Here is an 18208-nt window from a genome sequence, read left to right as displayed (position 1 = left end):
CCCTCATCTATTTACTATACAGTCCTGTGTTTTCTCTGTGATCTATTTCTCCTGCAAACCTTCAGTACTCTCACTGCCAGTAGCTCCACCTGTTGGTTCAGAGCTTTCAGTGTTTTCGTGCTCTCACTTCTTTACAATCCAGTCCATTTTACAGCTGCCTTGTCGTTGTCTGGGACACTCCTGTCTAATATCTCTGGCTCTCCCACATTTCCCTTACTAGTGTTATTCTCTTACTTTTGCCTGATCTTTGTGCTACTCCTCTCTTGTGTACAAGGGTCATTGCCCAGAAGATCTCTGGAAACCTCAGCCTCCTCGGACAGAAGATTCTTCAGTCATAACACAACCCCGTTACTCTTCACACTCCAGGTGGAGGGACAGAGCTGTATGCGGAACATTCTTGATATACCTCTTGTGTGAGTGCATAGAAGTGGGGGCCACCCCAATAACTGACAATTTAAGGAGGTGAATTGTACCCATGAATAGAAATTCAATATAATATACACACTGAGAAACTGTTATTATACATTGGTTAAACAGTATTTATGTACTACTTAATCATCAGATTGAGAACCATCTACAGAATATGAACAGGGGAGTATAGTTATTTGTTATTTACCTGGCGCCTATCACCTAGTACCATTTCTTTTATGTGTTGCCTTGGAGTTGTGGTGAAAACTCTATTTACTAGTGTGACAGAATGCATTGGTTTGCGTATTGATAAGGTATCTACTGACCTATTGTTTCCGTATTATCAGGAACTTTACAGCGGCTGCTGTGTGATTCTGTGCAAGCTGAAGCCTGTTGCTGTATATGATCTAGTGCTGGGAGGTTGTTTTATTCTGGACCAGCAAACCACCTACCTGTCCTATGAGGGGAAGCATCTGCTCGCTCTCACCACGTGTCAGTCACTGCTACTACAGACACATTCATTGGAGACTAGAGTCCAAACATTTCCCAGATCAGTCACTGCTGATTTCCCCCCAGGAGCTGGAGGTAATTGGCTTTTATTGCTGGATTATCTGGAGAATATACCTACCTAGGAGGTGGCGTAACGTGAGTAACGCAGCAAATCGCCCCAGATAACCATTACTGGACAGGACTCTTTGGAAACTCAGATTTCACATCACTAATCAATGTACAATGGCTGGTAGATGCCATCAGGTAACAGCTATTTTTGAACACGGATCTGGATTAATAACAAACACTGGTGATATTGGTTAATGAGTAATCACCGACTGCAGTGGTAAATAACTAGTGAGTTCTAGATGTCTTTAACAAGCATTTTGTGTATTGGTATATACATAATATATATTTTATGTGCTCATTACTACGGTAGGTGGTTTGTGGATAATAAATATTTACTGTTTTAAGAAACGATCCGGTCTTTAGTGTTAAAATGTATGCACCAAATTTTGTGATGATGTATACCAGGGAAGGCCTTTGTAGTGGGCAGATGGCCGTCTGGTCCAACTCTGAATCGGGCCACAATGTCTGAGTCAGCCTCGACATTTGCCTCTACCAAGGATAAATATAAAAGTGTCAGTAAGTGCAGTCGCAGTGGTTTAACTTTTTATTGAAGCAAAGTATCATACAATCGTAAATATAAAAGATAATTAATATTGTGTACATTACAGTGTAATTAAACAATAAATTCAAAGACATTGTACAAATCTGTTGTCTGCATTTATCTCGTTTCGTTCAGACGTTCAGTCACAGAAAACGACACAAAAGTACAAGGATCGCACAGTATTGTTGATTTTGGCTACAGCATCATATTATGCCAGCTATCATTCACATCCAACAAGAACTTGTTAAGAAATACTTGTGCTAGAAGAAACAAAAATGTTTTCTGCGCTCGCCCCTCACCCCCCCATGGGACATATAAAATGGGTATCACAGAGAAATAGGTGGATGACCTCCCGATACTCTGGTCATATACCACAAAGTGTTGGTTAGGGAGGTGTGAATGTGTCATCTTACTGAAGCAGATAACGTTGCTATGTAACTCTCCCACACTTCAACATATTGCTTTACTTTTCTGTCCTTCTCTAGAGCCACTCCCACCCATTCCACTGGAAAAAGGTAAAACAGCTTTGCTAGGAATAAGGGTAATGACGGAGGTTCTGGGTGGATCCACACTTGTAGTATGGATTTGCGTGCTGCTGCACTTACTGCTACAAGTCATTTTTTGCCACCTTCTGACATGGCTTGGTCATTTCAAAAATACCAAAGATTGCCCATTCTGGCAACAGGTGTAAATAGTTTACCAGGCAACATATCTACATATTTGTACCCAGAAGCTTCCAATCAGGGGGCATAACCAAAAACAGTGATAAAGGTCTGCTCGAGAATCTCCGCATTTCCAGCAAAAATATTTATGAGAGAGAAAATGTAAAGTTATGCACTTTGGGATTAAGAATAATCGGGCAGCATATAAACTAAATGGCAAAAATGTAGGGATAACGGTGGTTGAAAAGGATTTGGGTGTGCTCATCGATTATAGACTCAGTAGCAGTACGCAATGTCAAAATGTCAAAATGCAGCAACAAAAGCAAATAATAAGAATTTACTTACCGATAATTCTATTTCTCGTAGTCCGTAGTGGATGCTGGGAACTCCGTAAGGACCATGGGGAATAGCGGCTCCGCAGGAGACAGGGCACATCTAAAGAAAGCTTTAGGATCACCTGGTGTGCACTGGCTCCTCCCCCTATGACCCTCCTCCAAGCCTCAGTTAGGATACTGTGCCCGGACGAGCGTACACAATAAGGAAGGATTTTGAATCCCGGGTAAGACTCATACCAGCCACACCAATCACACTGTACAACTTGTGATCTGAACCCAGTTAACAGCATGATAATAGAGGAGCCTCTAGAAAAGATGGCTCACTACAACAATAACCCAAATTTTTTGGTAACAATAATTATGTACCAGTATTGCAGACAATCCGCACTTGGGATGGGCGCCCAGCATCCACTACGGACTACGAGAAATAGAATTATCGGTAAGTAAATTCTTATTTTCTCTGACGTCCTAGTGGATGCTGGGAACTCCGTAAGGACCATGGGGATTATACCAAAGCTCCCAAACGGGCGGGAGAGTGCGGATGACTCTGCAGCACCCAATGAGAGAACTCCCGGTCCTCCTCAGCCAGGGTATCAAATTTGTAGAATTTTACAAACGTATTTGCTCCTGACCAAGTAACTGCTCGGCAAAGTTGTAAAGCCGAGACCCCTCGGGCAGCTGCCCAAGATGAGCCCACCTTCCTTGTGGAGTGGGCATTTACAGATTTTTGGCTGTGGCAGGCCTGCCACAGAATGTGCAAGCTGAATTGTACTACAAATCCAACGAGCAATAGTCTGCTTAGAAGCAGGAGCACCCAGCTAGTTGGGTGCATACAGGATAAACAGCGAGTCAGATTTCCTGACTCCAGCCGTCCTGGAAACATATATTTTCCGGGTCCTGACAACGTCTAGCAACTTGGAGTCCTCCAAGTCCCTAGTAGCCGCAGGCACCACAATAGGTTTGGTTCAGGTGAACGCTGAAACCACCTTAGGGAGAAACTGAGGACGAGTCCTCAATTCCGCCCTGTCCGAATGGAAAATCAGATAAGGGCTTTTACAGGATAAAACCACCAATTCTGACACGCGCCTGGCCCAGGCCAGAGCCAACAGCATGACCACTTTTTCTGTGAGATATTTTAACTCCACAGATTTAAGTGGGTCAAACCAATGTGACTTTTGGAACCCAAAAACCACCTGGAGATCCCAAAAGTGCCACTGAAGGCACAAAAGGAGGCTGTATATGCAGTACCCCTTTAACAAATGTCTGAACTTCAGGGACTGAAGCTAGTTCTTTTTTGGAAGAAAATTGACAGAGCCGAAATTTTAACCTTAATGGACCCCAATTTCAGGCCCATAGATACTCCTGTTTGCAGGAAATGTAGGAATCGACCCAGTTGAATTTCCTCCGTCGAGCCTTACTGGCCTCGCACCACGCAACATATTTTCGCCAAATGCGGTGATAATGTTTTGCGGTTACATCCTTCCTGGCTTTGATCAGGATAGGGATGACTTCATCCGGAATGCCTTTTTCCTTCAGGATCCGGCGTTCAACCGCCATGCCGTCAACGCAGCCGCGGTAAGTCTTGGAACAGACAATGTCCTTGCTGGAGCAGGTCCCTTCTTAGAGGTAGAGGCCACGGATCCTCCGTGAGCATCTCTTGAAGTTCCGGTTACCAAGTCCTTCTTGGCCAATCCAGAGCCACTAATATAGTGCTTACTCCTCTCCATCTTATCAATCTCAGTACCTTGGGTATGAGAGGCAGAGTAGGGAACCCATACACTGATTGGTACACCCACGGTGTTACCAGAGCATCTACAGCTATTGCCTAAGGGTCCCTTGACCTGGCGCAATACCTGTCGAGTTTTTCCCAACAGTTTATAATCATGTGGAAGACTTCTGGGTGAAGTCCTTACTCTCCTGGGTGGAGGTCGTCCACTCCCGGAATGAAAACTGCTGACAGTGCTATCACATGGTTTTTCGCCCCGCGAAGAATCCTTGCAGCTTCTGCCATTGCCCTCCTGCTTCTTGTGGCACCCTGTCTGTTTACGTGGGTGACTGCCGTAATGTTGTCCCAGTCGGACAACACCGGCTGACCTTGAAGCAGAGGTCTTGCTAAGCTTAGAGCATTGTAAATGGCCCTTAGCTTCAGGATATTTATGTGAAGTGATGTCTCCAGGCTTGACCATAAGCCCTGGATATTCCTTCCCTGTGTGACTGCTCCCCAGCCTCGCAGGCTGGCATCCGTGGTCACCAGGACCCAGTCCCGAATGCCGAATCTGCGGCCCTCTAGAAGATGAGCACTCTGCAACCACCACAGGAGGGATACCCTTGTCCCTGGTGACAGGGTTATCCGCTGATGCATCTGAAGATGCGACCCGGACCATTTGTCCAGTAGGTTCCACTGGAAAGTCTTGCGTGGAATCTGCCGAATGGGATTGCTTCGTAGGAAGCCACCATTTTTACCCAGAACCCTTGTGCATTGATGCACTGAGACTTGGTTCGGTTTTAGGAGGTTCCTGACTAGCTCGGATAACTCCCTGGCTTTCTCCTCCGGGAGAAACACCTTCTTTCTGGACTGTGTCCAGGATCATCCCTAGGAACAGAAGACAAGTCGTCGGAACCAGCTGCGATTTTGGAATATTGAGAATCCGATCGTGCTGCCGCAACACTACCTGAGATAGTGCTACACCGATCTCCAACTGTTCCCTGGATCTTACCCTTATCAGGGAATCGTCCAAGTAAAGGATAACTAAAATTCCCTTCCTTCGAAGGAATATCATCATTTCGGTCATTACTTCAGTAAAGACCCGGGGTGCCGTGGACCATCCCTACGGCAGCGTCTGAACTGATAGTGACAGTTCTGTACCATAACCTGAGATACCCTTGGTGAGAAGGGTAAATTTTGACATGAAGGTAAGCATCCTTGATGTCCCGAGACATCATGTAGTCCCCTTCTTCCAGGTTTGCAATCACTGCTCTGAGTGACTCAATTTTGAATTTGAACCTCTGTATGTAAGTGTTCAAAGATTTTAGATTTTAAAATCGGTCTCACCGAGCCGTCTGGCTTCGGTACCACAATAGTGTGGAATAATACCCCGTTCCCTGTTGCAGGAGGGGTACCTTAATTATCACCTGCTGGGAATACAGCTTGTGAATGGCTTCCAAAACTGCCTCCCTGTCAGCGGGAGACGTCGGTAAAACAGACTTTTGGAAACGGCGAGGGGAATACGTCTCGAATTCCAATTTGTACCCCTGAAATATTACCTGAAGGATCCAGGGGTCTACTTGCGAGTGAGCCCACTGCGCACTGAAATTCATTGAGAACGGGCCCCCACCGTGCCTGAACTTGTAAAGCCCTAGCGTCATACTGAGGGCTTGGCAGAGGCGGAAAAGGGTTTCTGTTCCTGGGAACTGGCTGATCTCTGCAGCCATTTTCCTCTCCCTCTGTCACGAGCAGAAAAGAGGAACCCTTTTGTCCGCTTGCCAACCAGGACTGCGCCTGATAATACGGCGTCTTATTTTGAGAGGCGACCTGGGGTACATCCCCTTTTTTTTAAGGCAATACTTCCAAATGCCGTTTGGAATCCGCATCACCTGACCACTTTACTGGTATAATTGGACAACGCACTTATACTTGATGCCAGTCGGCAAATATTCCGCTGTGCATCATGCATATATAGAAATGCATCTTTTAATTGCTCTATAGGCAATAATATACTGTCCTTATCTAGGATATCATATTTCCAGTCAGGGAATCCGACCACGCCAACCCAGCACTGCACATCCAGGCTGAGGCGATTGCTGGTCGCAGTATAACACCAGTATGTGTGTAAATACATTTTAGGATACCCTCCTGCTTTCTATCAGCAGGATCCTTAAGGGCGGCCATCTCAAGAGAGGGTAGAGCCCTTGTTCTTACAAGCGTGTGAGCGCCTTATCCCCCCTAGGGGGTGTTTCCCAACGCACCCTAACCTCTGGCGGGAAAAGGTATACTGCCAATAATTTTTTAGAAATTATCAATTGTTATCGGGGGGAAACCCACGCATCATCACACACCTCATTTTATTTCTCAGATTCAGGAAAACTACAGGAAGTTTTTCCTCACCAAACATAATACCCCTTTTTTTGGTGGTATTCATATTATCAGAAAAGTGTAAACTTTTTCCATTGCCTCAATCATGCAATGTGTGGCCCTATTGGAAATCACGGTTGTCTCTTCACCGTCGACACAGGAGTCAGTATCCGTGTCGGCGTCTGTATCTGAGGTAACGGGCGCTTTAGAGCCCCTGTATGAGACGTCTGGACATGCACAAGCTGAGTAGCCGGCTGTCTCATGTCAACCACTGTCTTTTATACAAAGCTGACACTGTCACGCAATTTCAACAGTACATCCACTCAGGTGTCGACCCCCTAGGGGGTGACAACACTATTACAGACACTCTACTCCGTCTCCTCATCATTTTTCTCCTCATACATGTCGACACAAACGTACCGACACACAGCACACACACAGGGAATGCTCTGATAGAGGACAGGACCCCACTAGCCCTTTGGGGAGACAGAGGGAGAGTTTGCCAGCACACACCAGAGCGCTATATATATACAGGGATAACCTTATATAAGTGTTTTTCCCTTTATAGCTGCTGTATTGTTTATACTGCGCCTAATTTGTGCCCCCCTCTCTTTTTTAACCCCTTTCTGTAGTGTAGTGACTGCAGGGGAGAGCCAGGGAGCTTCCCTCCAACTGAGCTGTGAGGGAAAATGGCGCCAGTGTGCTGAGGAGATAAGGACGCCGAGAAAGGGGCGGAGCCTATCATCCGTTTTTCTGTATGTTTTGGCAGGGGTTAAATGCATCCATATAGCCCAGGAGTTATATGTGATGCATTTATTTTAGCCATATAAGGTTTTTATCGATTTATTGCGTCTCAGGGCGCTGCCCCCCCAGCGCCCTGCACCCTCAGTGACCGGAGTGTGAAGTGTGCTGAGAGCAATGGCGCACAGCTGCGGTGCTGTGCGCTACCTTATCTGAAGACAGGATCGTCTTCTGCCGCCGATTTTCCGGACCTCTTCGCTCTTCTGGCTCTGTAAGGGGGCCGGCGGCGCGGCTCCGGGACCCATCCAGGCTGAACCTGTGATCGTCCCTCTGGAGCTAATGTCCAGTAGCCAAGAAGCCCAATCCACTCTGCACGCAGGTGAGTTCGCTTCTTCTCCCCTTAGTCCCTCGATGCAGTGAGCCTGTTGCCAGCAGGTCTCACTGAAAATAATAAACCTAAACTAAAACTTTCACAAAGAGCTCAGGAGAGCCCCTAGTGTGCACCCTTCTCGTCGGGCACAGAAATCTAACTGAGGCTTGGAGGAGGGTCATAGGGGGAGGAGCCAGTGCACACCAGGTGATCCTAAAGCTTTCTTTAGATGTGCCCTGTCTCCTGCGGAGCCGCTATTCCCCATGGTCCTTACGGAGTTCCCAGCATCCACTAGGACGTCAGAGAAAAGGTGTTAGCATGCATAAAACGGGGAATGGAGACAAGGGATGAGAGCGTAATCCTGCCACTGTATAAATCATTGGTGCGTCCACACCTGGAATACGGTGTACAGTTCTGGGCACCTCACTATAAAAAGATATCTTGGAACTAGAAAGGGTTCAGAGGCGAGCCACCAAACTGGTTAAGGGAGGCACTGAATTATGAGGAAAGACTCACAAGGTGAGATATGTTTACACTGGAAAAGAGGCAGCTGAGAGGGGACATTATTAATATTTATAAATACTGTACGGGACAATACAAGGATTTATCAGATGATCTGTTTATCAAAAAAATGCTACACAGGACACAAGGACACCCCCTGAGGTTAGAAGAAAAAAAACATTTCATACACAACGGAGGAAAGGGTTCTTTACAGTAAGAGCAGTAAGGATTTGGAATTATCTACCAGAGGAGGTAGTATTGGTGGACTCACTAAATAAGCTTAAAAATAAGAATTTACTCACCGGTAATTCTATTTCTCGTAGTCCGTAGTGGATGCTGGGAACTCCGAAAGGACCATGGGGAATAGCGGGCTCCGTAGGAGGCTGGGCACTCTAGAAAGATTTATGACTACCTGGTGTGCACTGGCTCCTCCCACTATGACCCTCCTCCAAGCCTCAGTTAGGACACTGTGCCCGGACGAGCGTACACAATAAGGAAGGATTTTGAATCCCGGGTAAGACTCATACCAGCCACACCAATCACACCGTATAACTCGTGATATTAAACCCAGTTAACAGTATGAAACAACTGAGCCTCTCAACAGATGGCTCAACAATAACCCGATTTAGTTAACAATAACTATGTACAAGTATTGCAGATAAACCGCACTTGGGATGGGCGCCCAGCATCCACTACGGACTACGATAAATAGAATTACCGGTGAGTAAATTCTTATTTTCTCTGACGTCCTAGTGGATGCTGGGAACTCCGAAAGGACCATGGGGATTATACCAAAGCTCCCAAACGGGCGGGAGAGTGCGGATAACTCTGCAGCACCGAATGAGAGAACTCCAGGTCCTCCTTAGCCAGGGTATCAAATTTGTAAAATTTTGCAAACGTGTTTGCCCCTGACCAAGTAGCTGCTCTGCAAAGTTGTAAAGCCGAGACCCCTCGGGCAGCCGCCCAAGATGAGCCCACCTTCCTTGTGGAATGGGCATTGACAGATTTTGGCTGTGGCAGGCCTGCCACAGAATGTGCAAGCTGAATTGTACTACAAATCCAATGAGCAATAGTCTGCTTAGAAGCAGGAGCACCCAGCTTGTTGGGTGCATATAGGATAAACAGCGAGTCAGATTTTCTGACTCTAGCCGTCCTGGAAACATATATTTTCAGGGCCCTGACAAAGTCTAACAACTTGGAGTCCTCCAAGTCCCTAGTAGCCGCAGGCACCACAATAGGCTGGTTCAGGTGAAACGTTGACACCACCTTAGGGAGAAACTGGGGACGAGTCCTCAATTCTGCCCTATCCATATGGAAAATCAGATAAGGGCTTTTACAAGACAAAGCCGCCAATTCTGATACTCGCCTGGCAGAAGCCAAGGCCAATAACATGACCACCTTCCACGTGAGATATTTCAGATCCACGGTTTTTAGTGGCTCAAACCAATGTGATTTTAAGAAACTCAATACCACGTTGAGATCCCAAGGTGCCACAGGGGGCACAAACGGGGGCTGAATATGCAGCACTCCTTTTACAAATGTCTGAACTTCAGGTACTGAAGCTAGTTCTTTTTGAAAGAAAATCGACAGAGACGAGATCTGTACCTTAATGCAGCCCAGTTTTAGGCCCATATTTACTCCTGCTTGCAGGAAATGCAGAAATCGACCTAGTTGAAATTCCTCTGTTGGGGCCTTTTCGGCCTCACACCATGCAACATATTTCCGCCATATGCGGTGATAATGATTTGCTGTAACCTCTTTCCTGGCTTTAATAAGTGTAGGAATGACTTCCTCCGGAATGCCCTTTTCCTTCAGGATCCGGTGTTCAACCGCCATGCCATCAAACGCAGCCGCGGTAAGTCTTGGAACAGACAGGGCCCCTGCTGTAGCAGGTCTTGTCTGAGCGGCAGAGGCCACGGGTCCTCTGAGATCATCTCTTGAAGTTCCGGGTACCACGCTCTTCTTGGCCAATCCGGAACCACGAGAATTGTGTTTACTCCTCGCTTTCTTATTATTCTCAATACCTTTGGTATGAGAGGCAGAGGAGGGAACACAAACTGACTGGTACACCCACGGTGTCACCAGAGCGTCCACAGCTATCGCCTGAGGGTCTCTTGACCTGGCGCAATACCTCTCTAGTTTTTTGTTTAGGCGGGACGCCATCATGTCCACCTGTGGACGACCCCACTGATTTACAATCATTTGGAAGACTTCTGGATGAAGTCCCCACTCTCCCGGGTGGAGGTCGTGCCTGCTGAGAAAGTCTGCTTCCCAGTTGTCCACACCTGGAATGAATACTGCTGACAGTGCTAGTACATGATTTTCCGCCCATCGGAGAATTCTTGTGGCTTCTGCCATTGCCATCCTGCTTCTTGTGCCGCCCTGTCGATTCACATGGGCGACTGCCGTGATGTTGTCTGACTGGATCAGCACCGGCTGGTGTAGGAGCAGGGATTTTGCTTGACTTAGGGCATTGTAAATGGCCCTTAGTTCCAGAATATTTATGTGAAGGGAAGTCTCCTGACTTGACCATAGTCCTTGGAAGTTTCTTCCCTTTGTGACTGCCCCCCAGCCTCACAGGCTGGCATCCGTGGTCACCAGGACCCAGTCCTGTATGCCGAATCTGCGGCCCTCCAGAAGATGAGCGCTCTGCAGCCACCACAGAAGGGACACCCTGGTTCTTGGAGACAGGGTTATCAAGCGATGCATCTGAAGATGCGATCCGGACCACTTGTCCAACAGGTCCCACTGAAAAATTCTGGCATGGAACCTGCCGAATGGAATTGCTTCGTAAGAAGCTACCATCTTTCCCAGGACCCGCGTGCAGTGATGCACCGATACCTGTTTTGGTTTCAGGAGGTCTCTGACTAGAGAAGACAACTCCCTGGCTTTCTCCTCCGGGAGAAACACTTTTTTCTGGACTGTGTCCAGAATCATCCCCAGGAACATTAGACGTGTCGTCGGAACCAGCTGTGACTTTGGGATATTCAGAATCCAGCCTTCCTGAGATAGTGCTACTCCCACCAACAACTGTTCCTTGGACCGTGCCTTTATTAGGAGATCGTCCAAGTACGGGATAATTAAAACTCCCTTTTTTCGAAGGAGTATCATCATTTCCGCCATAACCTTGGTAAATACCCTCGGTGCCGTGGAGAGTCCAAACGGCAGCGTCTGGAATTGGTAATGGCAATCCTGTACCACAAATCTGAGGTACTCCTGGTGAGGATGGTAAATGGGGACATGCAGGTAAACATCCTTGATGTCCAGGGAAACCATGTAATCCCCCTCGTCCAGGCTTGCAATAACCGCCCTGAGCGATTCCATCTTGAACTTGAATTTTTTTATGTACACGTTCAAGGATTTCAAATTTAAAATGGGTCTCACCGAACCGTCCGGTTTCGGCACCACAAATAGTGTGGAATAGTAACCCCGGCCTTGTTGAAGTAGGGGTACCTTGATTATCACTTGCTGGGAATACAGCTTGTGAATTGCCGCTAGCACCGCCTCCCTGTCTGAGGGAGCAATCGGCAAGGCAGATTTTAGGAACCGGTGGGGTGGAGCCGCCTCGAATTCCAGCTTGTACCCCTGAGATACTAATTGAAGGATCCAGGGATCCACCTGTGAGCGAGCCCACTGATCGCTGAAATTCTTGAGGCGGGCCCCCACCGTACCTGGCTCCGCCTGTGGAGCCCCACCGTCATGCGGCAGACTTGGAAGAGGAAGCGGGGGAGGACTTTTGTTCCTGGGAACCTGCTGTTTGTTGCAGCCTTTTTCCCCTACCTCTGCCTCTAGACAGAAAAGACCCTCCTTTTCCACGTTTGTTTTTCTGGGTCCGAAAGGACTGAACCTGATAAAATGGCGCCTTCTTAGGCTGCGAGGGGACATGGGGTAAAAATGCTGACTTCCCAGACGTTGCTGTGGAAACTAGGTCGGAGAGACCATCCCCAAATAATTCCTCCCCCTTATAAGGCAAAACTTCCATGTGCCTTTTGGAATCTGCATCTCCTGTCCACTGGCGAGTCCATAAACATCCCCTAGCAGAAATGGACAATGCACTTACTTTAGATGCCAGCCGGCAGATTTCCCTCTGTGCATCTCTCATATATAAGACTGAGTCTTTGATATGGTCTATGGTTAGCAGAATCGTGTCTCGGTCTAGTGTGTCAATATTTTCTGACAGTTTATCCGACCACGCAGCGGCAGCACTGCACATCCATGCTGACGCAATAGCTGGTCTAAGTATAATGCCTGAGTGTGTATATACAGACTTCAGGATCGCCTCCTGCTTTCTATCAGCAGGCTCCTTAAGGGCGGCCGTATCCTGAGACGGTAGTGCCACCTTTTTAGACAAACGTGTGAGCGCTTTATCCACCCTAGGGGGTGTTTCCCAACGTAACCTATCCTCTGGCGGGAAAGGGAACGCCATTAGTACCTTCTTAGGAATTACCAATTTTTTATCAGGGGAAGCCCACGCTTCTTCACACACTTCATTTAATTCATCTGACGGGGGAAAAACTACGGGTAGTTTTTTCTCCCCAAACATAATACCCTTTTTTGTGGAACCTGGATGTAAATCAGAAATGTTTAACACCTCTTTCATTGCCTCAATCATGCAGTGAATGGCCTTAATGGGCATTAGATTCGACTCATCGTCGTCGACACTGGTGTCAGTATCAGTGTCGACATCTGCGTTTGCCAACTGAGATAGCGGGCGTTTTAGAGACCCTGATGACCTTTGAGACACCTGGACAGGCACGAGCTGAGAACTCGGCTGTCCCACAGTTGGCATGTCGTCAAATTTCTTATGTAAGGAGTCTATACGTGCACTCATTTCTTTCCATAAGCTCATCCACTCAGGTGTCTGCCCCCCAGGGGGTGACATCCCTTCTAAAGGCATCTGCTCCGCCTCCACATCATTATCCTCATCAAACATGTCGACACAGCCGTACCGACACACCCCACACACACAGGGAATGCTCTAATAGAGGACAGGACCCACAAAAGCCCTTTGGGGGGACAGAGTGAGAGTATGCCAGCACACACCAGAGCGCTATATAATGCAGGGACTCACTGAGTTATGTCCCTAATAGCTGCTTTTCTATATAAATATATATACTGCGCCTAAATTTAATGCCCCCCCTCTTTTTTTTACCCTTTTCTGTAGTGTAGTCTGCAGGGGAGAGCCAGGGAGCTTCCTTCCAGCGGAGCTGTGAGGGAAAAATGGCGCCAGTGTGCTGAGGGTGATAGCTCCGCCCCTTTTCCGCGGCCTATTCTCCCGCTTTTTTATGGAATCTGGCAGGGGTATTTACCTCATATATAGCCCCTGGGGCTATATATTGAGGTATTTTTGCCAGCCAATGTGTTTTTATTGCTGCCTCAGGGCGCCCCCCCCAGCGCCCTGCACCCTCAGTGACCGGAGTGTGAAGTGTGTGAGGGGAGCAATGGCGCACAGCTGCAGTGCTGTGCGCTACCTTGGTGAAGACTGAGTCTTCATGCCGCCGATTTTCCGGACCATCTTCTTGCTTCTGGCTCTGTAAGGGGGACGGCGGCGCGGCTCCGGGACCGAACATCAAGGCTGGGCCTGCGGTCGATCCCTCTGGAGCTAATGGTGTCCAGTAGCCTAAGAAGCCCAATCCGGCTGCAAGCAGGCGAGTTCGCTTCTTCTCCCCTTAGTCACTCGCTGCAGTGAGCCTGTTGCCAGCAGGTCTCACTGAAAATAAAAAACCTAAGTCTATCTTTCTTTCTAAGAGCTCAGGAGAGCCCCTTGTAGTGCCAATGGGAGATCCTGGGGGTGGCTCCCTGGTAAGTTAGCTCTCTGTCTGGAAATGTTTTAGTAATGACCTTTATCATGAGGCGTACTGTGACAAATTACATGGCCCAATGTGGGCACTGCTATTAAGTAGTGACAATGCTAAATTCCCTTGTCGTATAAACAACCCTTTATGAAGTCTAAGAACACTGTACGCTGTTTACTTAAGAAGTACCGTAATGGTACGCTAGTTGCGTAACGATCGCTCAGCCGTAGGCGAGACGCTCAAGCGTCACGTTCGCTCACGGCCCAGTGATCACAGGACACGTTATTGGCTATGACTAGAGTAATGATTCGCTATGGCGTAGCGGACGCTCGAGACCACGAGGAGATCACCAGCGGCGCAGACGCTCACAACGCTATACCTTTATGTCTAAACCTTATACCAATGAAATACACGGAATACCTTAATGTGAATACAGGGTGTAAGTGCAACCTTGTGTAACCTGACTAACTACAAAGCTGCTTGAGCGTCACCGACGCTCAAGTGAACACTTAACACTATAGGAAATACACAGATACTGGTTTAGGGTCCAAAGCCTATTAACTGTATTATATCTAGTATACTTGTAAAAAGGGGATAACAGTACAAATGATACACTACAATATAACAAAGACTTCCTAACCAAAATACAATACTATCTAATACAATACAATACTAGTCTAGGGGAGATACGAGAGAAAGAGAAGGGAAAGAGAGAGAGAGAGAGACGGAGAGAGATGAGAGAAATTGGCTCACAGTAAGATGATTATGGAGAGAAACTTACGCACAAGGGTAAACGATCGCATGCGCCTGGACATCCAGCACCCGATTTTCAGCAATGAGAACCGTTGAAGAGTGAGAGCTGGATGTGGTCGGCCTGCCTATTTATGCCCCACACACAATGCAATCTCATAGTCCCTACAATCCCATTGTCCATTGGATGAAGGAATTCGACCCTGTATCACAACAAAAGGTCATAGGTTGATTCATACAGGTGGGCTGTGACGATTTCCAACAGCTCAGGTGGGTGGGAAACTAGGTTTCCCGCCGCATACCTGAGTATGTGTAAATAATAGAAATGGACATAAACTTCTTATGTCCATAACTATTCGCACGAGCGATTAATACGCTCCAAACCAACACCGGAATATTGCTAATTAAATACTCTTCCGATGGGTACCAAACACTGCTGTATGATTCCTGTTAGACCCTTCGTACAATACAAAGAGGGATTACTTTAAACAGGGACCTTCTATTTTAACCAAACTTTCAGAAACTATCAAAGGGATCATGATCTATAAACTACATTAATTGTGAAAATATGTAACGAATGAGTCGCACGCTACGACTACATAAACTCTACCGTAAATACGCATACCGCGCCTGCGAGTGCACGCTATTGCGGGTATGCGCCTTCACGGGAGAGCGTACGCATGCGCAGCACGGACCAGTGTGCGGTGCAAATATGGCAACGTGCATGGGGATATTTTTCTGACTTTGACAGTAGTTAGGACTGCTGTATCAGAGAAGCCGTGAAGTGGCCAGCAGCTTAAACATGTGTTTGCAAACATTTGTGACAAATTCTCTGAATTTTATTACCAGATAGATTCAGGGATGGTTACAGGTAATTTTCAGTGTGCGGAAGGGAATTTGGGGGTGGGGATTTGCACCCCCCTTCCTCTTTGTCTATATAAATATATATACTGCGCCTAAATTTAATGCCCCCCCTCTTTTTTTTACCCTTTTCTGTAGTGTAGTCTGCAGGGGAGAGCCAGGGAGCTTCCTTCCAGCGGAGCTGTGAGGGAAAAATGGCGCCAGTGTGCTGAGGGTGATAGCTCCGCCCCTTTTCCGCGGCCTATTCTCCCGCTTTTTTATGGAATCTGGCAGGGGTATTTACCTCATATATAGCCCCTGGGGCTATATATTGAGGTATTTTTGCCAGCCAATGTGTTTTTATTGCTGCCTCAGGGCGCCCCCCCCAGCGCCCTGCACCCTCAGTGACCGGAGTGTGAAGTGTGTGAGGGGAGCAATGGCGCACAGCTGCAGTGCTGTGCGCTACCTTGGTGAAGACTGAGTCTTCATGCCGCCGATTTTCCGGACCATCTTCTTGCTTCTGGCTCTGTAAGGGGGACGGCGGCGCGGCTCCGGGACCGAACATCAAGGCTGGGCCTGCGGTCGATCCCTCTGGAGCTAATGGTGTCCAGTAGCCTAAGAAGCCCAATCCGGCTGCAAGCAGGCGAGTTCGCTTCTTCTCCCCTTAGTCCCTCGCTGCAGTGAGCCTGTTGCCAGCAGGTCTCACTGAAAATAAAAAACCTAAGTCTATCTTTCTTTCTAAGAGCTCAGGAGAGCCCCTAGTGTGCATCCAACCTCGGCCGGGCACAGAAATCTAACTGAGGCTTGGAGGAGGGTCATAGTGGGAGGAGCCAGTGCACACCAGGTAGTCATAAATCTTTCTAGAGTGCCCAGCCTCCTTCAGAGCCCGCTATTCACCATGGTCCTTTTCGGAGTTCCCAGCATCTACTAGGACGTCAGAGAAAATGGATTAGATAAATTCCTAACTGATAGAAATATCCAAGGTTACTGCATCTACATTATATTTAATTTTATAATACAGGTTGAACTTGATGGATATTTGTCTTTATTCAATCTCACCAACTATGTAACTATGTAAGAGAGATACAATCTGTGAAGTATGTTCAGAAACATTTCTTTATTTGTTTAAAAATATTTGAATCATTTCCAATAAAACAAAGTTGCTCAGAGTTACACCAGTGTATCACTTTCCATATATAATTCCCCTCCGCAGTGTCACATGACTTGGCTGTGATCTTTGGAAGCAATAGGAGTTGTTGTATTGTCATGAGACGCTTGAATAATGTTTATCCCCATTTGTTTGTAGATCTGCTGTAATTGGATATAAATCCTGACTGGTCTGGATGGATCACATCTCCTACATGAAAATGAATCCTTTCTGTCAAGGTCTTGGCTAAACGTAACATTTAGGGCCGGATGTAATGCCGTCCCAGTTGGCCGGAGGTGCGGGTTGCCCGTCACACTTGTAAATAACTGGTGCTTTAAAAAATGTCCAAGACATAGGGGGTCATTCCAACCCGATCGCTCTCTGCAGTTTATCGCAGCGCAGCGATTGCGTCGGAACTGCGTCGTTGCCTAGCGATCGCCTCTGCCTGATTGACAGGCAGAGGCGGTTGCACAGAAGGAGGGGGCAGCACAGCAGTGTTTGCCCGCCATTATGGGGGTGCGGTCCGGCCAACGTAGGCGTGGCCAGACCGTGCAGGGGCCGGTCCGCGCAACATCATACACAGCCGCTGCGACCAGGGGCAGAGACTATAAACTCCCGGCCAGCCGCAACAGCTGCGGAATGACCCCCATAACCACGCCTTGTAATTGATTGACGCTTTTAAAAAAAAATCAGATTTCGGCTTGCAACACGGCCCTTAGTATTTAAAAGGGAAATTATAGGATTCACAAAGACCAATGTTCTTAATTCTTTATAGAATAATCACCATTAAGCTGGAGAGGTGACTGGGGATGGCAATGTAAAATGTGAGCTGAGGAAAGGGGGGAGTAGACGACAAGAACCATAGGCTGTCAGGACACAAGTACTGTTAGGACAAACGGTAAAAATTGAATGTGGCAAAGAGGAAACAAGTGTTGAAAAATCTGACCGGAAATGAGAGACTTAATGTACTGAGAGCATAGATGTATGACAGAAGAGTAAATGTACAGTACATGAAGCCGGCAGTAAAAGCAGCATTTCCTGCAGCAGCAACCCGCCAATGCAGAAGCTCTGTGCAGGTAACGGGACAGCACAGTGTGCCAGGTGTGGTGTGAAGAGTGTCAGTGGCCAAAGATTTGTCCGGAGCAGCGGTGTCTAGGACATACGAGAAAGTGTGTTTTTGGAAGAAGATAGAGTAGGGACATAAAATAATAAAAAAGGAAGAAAACATGGCAGGTTAGGTGAATTATGGGTGCTTTGCATGAGGGAGGTACTAGAGAAAGGGATGGGTTGAAGCAAAGGAGGTTGCTATCAAAGAGAGGAGAGAAAGTTGGAAAATTTGGAGCAGAGATGGAAGAAGATAAGTCTAATTAATTATATGTCCAATGAGAGAGGATAAAAGAGTGAGGAGAAGAAGACCAGTGGCAGCTA

General features: G+C 47.3%; 1 protein-coding gene across 1 annotated transcript in view; it reads right to left on the bottom strand.

The window, feature by feature from the left end:
- LOC134983999 (oocyte zinc finger protein XlCOF7.1-like) overlaps nt 1-18208 on the bottom strand; it is a 166758-nt gene that overhangs the window by 74325 nt on the left and 74225 nt on the right. The gene's annotated exons all lie outside the window — the stretch shown is intronic.

This window comes from Pseudophryne corroboree (genome assembly GCF_028390025.1).
Source record: "Pseudophryne corroboree isolate aPseCor3 chromosome 3 unlocalized genomic scaffold, aPseCor3.hap2 SUPER_3_unloc_3, whole genome shotgun sequence".
Classification (NCBI taxonomy): Eukaryota; Metazoa; Chordata; class Amphibia; order Anura; family Myobatrachidae; genus Pseudophryne; species Pseudophryne corroboree.
Note: the sequence above shows the minus strand (reverse complement) of the source record. Positions and strands in the feature narration are given on the sequence as shown.